General features: G+C 36.1%; 1 long non-coding RNA gene across 2 annotated transcripts in view; it reads right to left on the reverse strand.

The window, feature by feature from the left end:
• Positions 1–2834: 2834 nt before the first annotated feature.
• The window catches only part of LOC128248123 (uncharacterized), a 68083-nt gene continuing 62553 nt past the window's right edge, over positions 2835–8364 (reverse strand). For both annotated transcript variants that reach the window (XR_008264398.1, XR_008264397.1), the window contains exons 3-4: positions 6107–6220; positions 2835–4764 (exon numbers count right to left, since the gene is read on the reverse strand). This is a non-coding gene — a long non-coding RNA (uncharacterized LOC128248123). The remainder of the gene's footprint in view (positions 4765–6106; positions 6221–8364) is intronic.

Here is an 8364-nt window from a genome sequence, read left to right on the forward strand (position 1 = left end):
AATGAAATGACAAAAAGATTTTATATCCATATAATTCTTTTTTTCTTTATTAGGATGTCTAACAAGTTTAAGATCTTGGAAACTAGCATGATTTTATTAAACATGACAATATATTCATCACCTTTACAATTCCCACAAGGTGCTTCCTTCTCCTTCCAGAGAGAAACAATTAAAAAGGCTCATGTGTATAAGGAAAATTCTTGACTAATAGGCAATAATTGATATATTAATGATTTTGATCTCATCATCCCACTGAGTTCTTCATTGCATTTCAGCCCTCCAGTGTTGATAAAGTAAGTCTACATTGTCATCGTTTTAATGTCCACCACTTTTCCATTTTGCATGGGTTGGATGGAGTATACCGAGGAAGATTTTCTATGGCTGGATGCCCTTCCTGTCACCAACCCTTATTACCTGTTTTTAACAGAATATTGGAAATGTATGACATTCATTAACAGCAATCACATGATGTCAAAACAAAAGACACAAACATACATACATTCACACACGTGCACACGCACACACTCACACACATACATACATACATACATACATACATACACATACATACATACATACACACATGTATACACACATGCATACATATATACCTACATACATACATGCATATGTGATGGGTTTCTTTCAGTTTCCATCTTTCAAATCCACTTAAATGGCTGTGGTTGGCCTAAGGTTTTAGCATAAGACACTTGGCTAAGGCGACACACAATGGGACTGAACCCAAGACCATGTGGTTGAGAAGCAAGCTTCTTAAACTCACAGTCATAAATGCACTTCAGTACAAATGAAATAGTGAGTTTGACATAATCGACTCTAACCCTCTCTCTCAAATTCTGTGGTTTTGTATCTATGTAAAAAAACAATACATCAGTGACCCTTTCCTTATGTTGTGTTCTCTGCTTCTTATGGTCTTCGATCAATTTGCATTCCAGTCATGAAGTTTATTAAAGTAGCATGAAGCATGATCTTCAATCAGTTTTGTAAGGAAAAGGTTTTCAGTGCCAAAGGTTTCAAACATTACTGATACGTTTATGTTACTAATAGGTTCTCTGTCTCTCTCTTACTCGCTTTGTCTATCCATCCGTCCGTCTGTCTGTCTGTCTGTCTGTCTGTCGTCTCCCTCTTCTCTCCCTCTCGCTCTCTCTCAGTCTCTCTCTCCCTCTCTCTTTTGGTCTCTCTCTCCCTCACTCTCTCTCAAAGAGTAATGACCGGTACATACATTGTGAAAAAATCAACAACACACACACACACACACAAACACAGACACGCACACACACACAAACGCACATAAATACACACACACACACAAACACATGCATACACACACAGACACACACACACAAATGCACACAAATACACACACACAAACACACGCATACACACACACACACACACACACACACACACATACCAAACACACACTAAACACAGGATGTTGACACAGCAACATACAGAATATCATCACTATTCTTCAAAAAAAAGAAACATGAAGTATGATGAATGAGCTGTGTCAATTTGTGTGTTTGTTGATAGAGAGAAAGGTAGATTATGCGATTTATTTACCTCATACAACCACAAAAGGAATGCTGTTTATAACCATAGGTTGTATTTTATAAACACACTGCAACAAATTTTATTTACTTGCTGGAAAATTAAGATAAATACAATGATAAATTATTAGGTTTGGTCATATGATGCAGAGGAATGAAAACAGTTGCATAAAGAAGGGCTGATTACTTAAAGTGGAGGGTAATTGTGGAAGGGGAAGACCCAGGAAAATGGGACAAAATACTGAAGGCCAATCTTAAAATGCTGAAACTTATGAAGGAGACGACAGAGGACTAAGACATGTGGCACATTGCTGTACTTGAGAAAACCCACCCACCACAACAGATTTGAGATCCTAAAACTAAGGAGCCACATAAAAAACACTGGTGCTGGTGCCACTTAAAAAGCACCTGTGATGGTGCCACATAAAAAAGCAGCCAGTACACTCTGTGGAATGGTTGGCATTAGGAAGTGCAACCAGCCATAGAAACCAGGCCAAAACAGACTATGGAAACTGGTGCAGCCCCTAGCCTTGCCAGTTCCTGTCAAGTTGTCCAACCTATGCCAGCATGGAAAATAGACATGAAATGTTGATGATGATGATGATATGAATTCCTACATACATTTCACGATTACTGTTATTTATGAGGAGAAGTCAAAAATTATCCACACTTTCACCATGACATATTGTTATTGTCACACTGCCTTCTGTGCATGCATGCTCATAGTCAGTACTATTGGGGGTCATGTGATCAAAGTTTGAGCCTGATCGCACCATTCTTCTTTTTGGCTTTACAGTGTAACCATGGTTGCTCTACTAGCAATGTGCACCAAAGAAGAATAAAGAGCAGTGATCTGATTTCTCTGGTCAAAAGGTGTGTTAGGTGCTGAAATTCATCAGAGGCTTTTAGCACAATTGGTTAATGGTTTCAATGGCCTGGGGCAGTCATGTATGGACGTGCATTGTCATGCAACAACAAAACTTTCTTCAACAATAGTCTTCGGCATATGGTATGAATTGCTGGCTTCAGTTTGTTGGCCAGCAAAGCACTGTATCTTGCACTGTTGATGTACACCTCTTTTCTAACACCTGACCAGATAAATTGAACCATTGCTCTTTGTTTTTCTTTGATACACATTGCTAGTGGAGTGGTCAGGCCTACACTGTAAAGCCAGAAAGAAAAACGGTGTGATCAAGCTTAAACTTCAATCATGCGAGCACAATAGTACCAACTATAAGCACACATGTGCAGAAGGCAGTGTGACAATAATAATGATATGTTATGGCAAAAGTGCAAATATTTTTTGACCTCCTCTCGTAGAACTCAGCATTGGATGTTTGAAGTGCATTTGGATACCTTACTTCAATGGATCATCAGGGAAATACTTTATTATATTCTGTTACAAAAATTAAATATATTTTATTTATTTATAGATACAGCATGGAATTTTGTCAGTGAACAGGTCGCGGTCTCAAAGCGACAGAAATATTTTAGCAAATTAAATTTAAAAGTTGAAGTGAATCTAACGGTTTTTGTGTGTTTCTTAAACGGCTTATAAACACCTTCCATGCTGCAATTGTTTATTTACTTATATTTATTTATTTACTTATATTTATTTATTTACTTAGTTAATTTTTGTGAAAGCAGATGGAACTTTATCTTTCCAAGTCTTTTCCAGTAAGTACTGAGAAATCAAACAAGGCCATATAAAAAACACAAGTGTTGGAGCCACATAAAAAGCACTGATGATGGTACCCTGTATACTCTGTAGAGTGACTGATGTTAGGAAGAGCATCCAGCCATAGAAACCAAAATTTTACAATCTCAGAGCCTCTACAATATGAAACAGGGAACCCTTTTTAGAGCTAGGGGTAAACTGGAAGTGAATAAGAATCAGTGGGGAAGCATCAGTGTAGCACCCTGGGCAAGCATCTTTTGCTATAGCCTCAGGCTGACCAAAGTCTTATACATGAATTTGGTAGACAGAAACTGAAAGGAGTCCCATCATGTGTGCGTGTGTGTGTGCACATAAGCATATGTGTGTGTGTGTGTATGTGTTTGTGTTTGTCCCCCACCACTGTTTGACAACTGGTATTGGTTTGTTTATGTCCCCCATAACTTAGTTGTTCAGCAAAATGAGACCATTAGAATAAGTACCAAACATACAAACATAAGTACTGGCGTCAATTTGTTTGATTAAACCCTTCAAAGTAGTGCTCCAGCATGGCCACAGCCCAATGATTGAAACAAGTAAGTGATAAAAGATAAAAGCAAAGATAAAAGATGTACAAAAATATGCACACACACACACTCAAACATATGCACATGCATGCATGCAAACACACACACACGCAAACACATGCACACACATATATGTGCACATGCACATATACACATGTACATGCATGCCCATATGAGCACACAAACACACAATGGCAAATGTACACACACACAAGCACACACATGAACACACACACACACACACGCAAACACACACACACACACGCATGCACATGCATGCATGCAAACACATATGCACACACATACACACACACACACATGCACATATGAACACACAAACACACAATAGCAAATGTACACACACAGGCAAACACACACATGCACACACACACACACACTCTCTCTCTCTCTCTCTCTCTCTCTCTCTCTCTCTCACATGTGAGAGGACATCGACCACTTCATTATTATTCATTGATTTTGTTTTGTTCTTTAGAATATGGAAAACATCATAATTCTGAATTCAGTCACAGATCAATTCAGTTGATAAGTATGTCACAAAGTTGTGGAGGATTCACTTTATAATTTATATAAACAGGCAACAACTGTTCTAGATTGTTCATCTTTGACTTAAAAGTTGTGATAAGCTTTTCTATCAGATCAGAAATCATTTAAGTTGGAAATATTATAACTAAGATTCTGAGCTGCTAGATTTAGTTTTGTTTCTACATTTTTTGTCTTTTTCATAATTTTCGTTTTTTTTGTTTGTTTGTTTTTCATTCATTTTGTAGGTCAATAACCTTTTCTCTTTTCATTTTTTTTGTTTTTTAATTTCATATTGAGATTGGAAGATATTCATAATATTTGGGTTTTCTTTTGTTTGTTCCTGATTTTGGTCTTTGTGTACATTTTAGACATCTCAATGTCATTTGTGTGTTGTGAGGTTCTTTCAAAACTTTAAAAATAAAAAAAGAACAAATACATTTAATTAAAAAACAGAAAATTCTATAATGTACAAAGCACGTTCAAAAAGTATCTGACTTTATTTCTTCCCTCCAAAACTAATGCCACATGAGCAAAATCCTTTAGGTGGGAGGTGATGCCACCCTTCCTGCACGTGCATAAAAATTTTCACACAAGTAGGCCACAGCAGTTCCTAGAGTACAGACATTTAGTGTGTACTCATTAGATTTTCATTTTCATGCAAGATGACAGAATGCATCAAGCAGAGACCATAAACCCATGTCCTATCACTAGTGATGATGGTCTTCATGAAGTCTGGGTTGTGGTCTGCACAGTCCAGCTTATCCTGATCGATTTCTATGCGGAGTTGCTTCTGCTGCTGCACCAACACCTTGGAGATAAATTTTGCTAACACTTTCCACACACACACCGCACAAACATACAAACATGCACAGATATGCACATATACACACACTCTCACATTTACATGCCTACATACACACTCTCACACTTTTACATGCACACACACTAATAAATGTGGTAAAACTCACATTGAATATCAATATGCATGAACTTAACCCTGCCATAGATTTATGAGCTCCAATCCTGAGAGGCTCATAAAAGGTAATTAGCATTGTATCTGTTCTTCCTCCTCATCGTCCTCTTCAAACAAAAGAATGAAACTCACATACATATACTGACAGACAGACACATATATATGTGTAACTACAGGTACAACAATAATAAATACAAGAAAAGTGTACAAGATAACTGCAAGATTTTCCACAGTAAGGATAGTTCTTTTGATGAAATTTCATACAAAAAAGAACTGTTAGAGAGAGATCATGGTGTCATTGTGAGGCCGTAAGCTATAACTTTTTTACCTTATGCTGAAATCTTGCACAGTTCGCTATCCACATTTCACACCAATCACTTTTCCTTACTTTCCTTCCCAGAATGAATACCAGCCCTCTGAAATTTTGTTTCCCACCTGTGTTTTTTCCCCTCATAGACCCAGGTAGCAGCATTACAGCTACAACTTTGTACAACATGTACCACAACTGGCTCTGCATCATCACCACAACATCATGATACAGTATTTCTGTCACCGTGTACAATTGACTACGAACTGGTATTTCTCATCTATGTGTCTATGAACATTCCTCTAACTTCTCATTTAAAACTCACTTTCTTCCTCTTCATTGTTCTTATATGTACCCAATACACACTCAGACACACATACACTTTGCTCTCAAGATGGCCGATCTATTATTCTGTATACATGACACACACACAAACACACATGTTAACCTATGAATAAATGTTCTCCTAACCTTCTACTCAGTTGTGTCTCCTCTCTTTTCCAACTGGCACATAATATGTATAATTTCAGCCTTCCGATATGAGTCGATATTAGATGGTCACACAACACACATCACCTTGACCACCTATAAAAAAAATAATTTCAGTTTACTGGAATTTAGTTCTCTTGTAAACTAGTGTGGTTTGTTGAAATTGTAACTTCATTTTGTGGCTTGAGAATAACATCTGAGTTATTTTATTAACTCATGTGGTTTATTGAAATAATGTCTCAACCCATGCACTGAGAAAAGCATCGAGGTTATTTCACAAACTACTGTAGTTTACTGAAGAAACTGTTACATCATTTAGACATCAGAGTACAAAAGACATTTGAGTACAGGCATCACTGTGTGGTAAAAAAGTTTGATTTCCAACCACATGGTTTTAAATTTAGTCTCTTTTTGGGTGAGTGAATTCTATTATAACACTGGGCCAACCAAAACCTTGTAAGTAGATTTGGTAGACAGAAACTGAAAGAAGCCCATCGTACATGTGTGTGTGTGTAATATACAGGTTGCATAAGATTTATGTTTATAAATAAACAGATAAACAATAACAGATAACTTTATTTATCAAAAAAGGGATAAATGAGGATAAAAATAAACATTCTTTTCTATAATGTTATTCAATAAAGCCACCTTCAGCTTCAGGAACTGCTTCTGTATGAGATCTAAATCATCTACATGCTCAAATCAAGTGGTCCTGGTTCATTTTAGACATTACTCTGACTATGGCAGCTTTCAAAGAATCTTTGGTGTTACGGGTGTGTTCATTGACCTCTTCCTCAACAATGCTCCACATGTAATAGTCCAATGGATTGAGATCTGGGGAATTAGGAGGCCAAATGTTAGGAATTATGTGATCATGAAAATTTTCAGCCAACCATTCTTGTGTTACTAGAGCCATGTGTGATAGTGTAGTCTTACTCTTCAGAAGGGTCTGCACATAACCATCTGACATTTCTTCTGTTAACTTTTTGATCTTGGTCAAAGTTTTTCTCATTTGAGAAAAACCAAATCAACTCTTCTTCTGCTGGATTTTTAAGTTTGCTTAAGAGCCTTTTAGATCTGATGTAGTGATTTTCTTTTGCTTTTTCTGACAAATTAACCTTTCTTCATCATATAAGACTTATATTTGATGTCTTCGTGGACAACATTTCTGACTGTTCCTTCTGACACATGGAGATGTTTTGCAATTGACCTCATAGACTTTCTGGGATTGTAACCTATAGTCTGTTGAACTTGCCAGATAAATTCAAGTGTTCTGATGATTTCAGAGCATTTAGAATACTTTTTTTGTTTTGATACTGGTGATACATTTTCATCTTCAGTCCTTACAAACTCTGTAGACGAATGATGTAACATCTTTTAAAAATCGAGATATTTCAAAATTGCTATGCTCAGCCTTTATAACTACAATAACAGCATGCTTCTTCATTTCTAGAGTAAACTGAGGGTCTGCCATTATTATTTTCTGAAACAAATATACAGAGTTAGGAAAAAATTCAGCAGTAACCCAAAAATGAAAATAATACTGACATCTCATTTTAACAGATATATTTCTAAAATTACATAAAAATATCTTGAAATACTAAAGAGTAAATGTATTCAATAAAAGCGCCATGGGCTTCAACCGTGGCTTCCAGATGTCTTCAGAATTTCCTGCAATAATGTCCTAACTTGTGCACTAGGAAAGACATCTAGGTTATTTTACAAACTACTCCGTTTTATCAAAGAAACAATTGCCCTATTTAGCAGCTTTGCAAAAGATATCTTCTTGGTCATTTTGTAAACAATTGTAGTTTATTGAAATAATGTCCTAACTTGTGCACTGAGAAAGATATTTTCAAGGTTAATTTATAAATTACTTTGGCATGTTGAAATAGAAACCATTATTTAGTGCCATTGCAAAAGAGATTTTGTAAGTTATTTAATAAACTTGTGTGGTTTCTTTAATTAGCAGCCTAATTTATGGCATTGAGAACAACATCATTTAGGCTATTTGATAAACTATTCTGGTTTCTTGAAATAAGCTTCAAATGTAGCATTTAAAAAGACATCTTCCAGGTTATTCTGAATATTTTTTATTTAGGTTATTTTTCAAAGTTTCAATGTTAGAGTTGGTATTGGGCAAGGGTATATGTTTATCTATTCCTTGTTTCATTGCACAGTAAACATTAGATCTTATAAAATGTGAAAAATTGTAGTTACATTTCTGTTAGCAGTTGAAG

This window comes from Octopus bimaculoides, chromosome 6 (assembly GCF_001194135.2).
Source record: "Octopus bimaculoides isolate UCB-OBI-ISO-001 chromosome 6, ASM119413v2, whole genome shotgun sequence".
Lineage (NCBI taxonomy): Eukaryota > Metazoa > Mollusca > Cephalopoda > Octopoda > Octopodidae > Octopus > Octopus bimaculoides.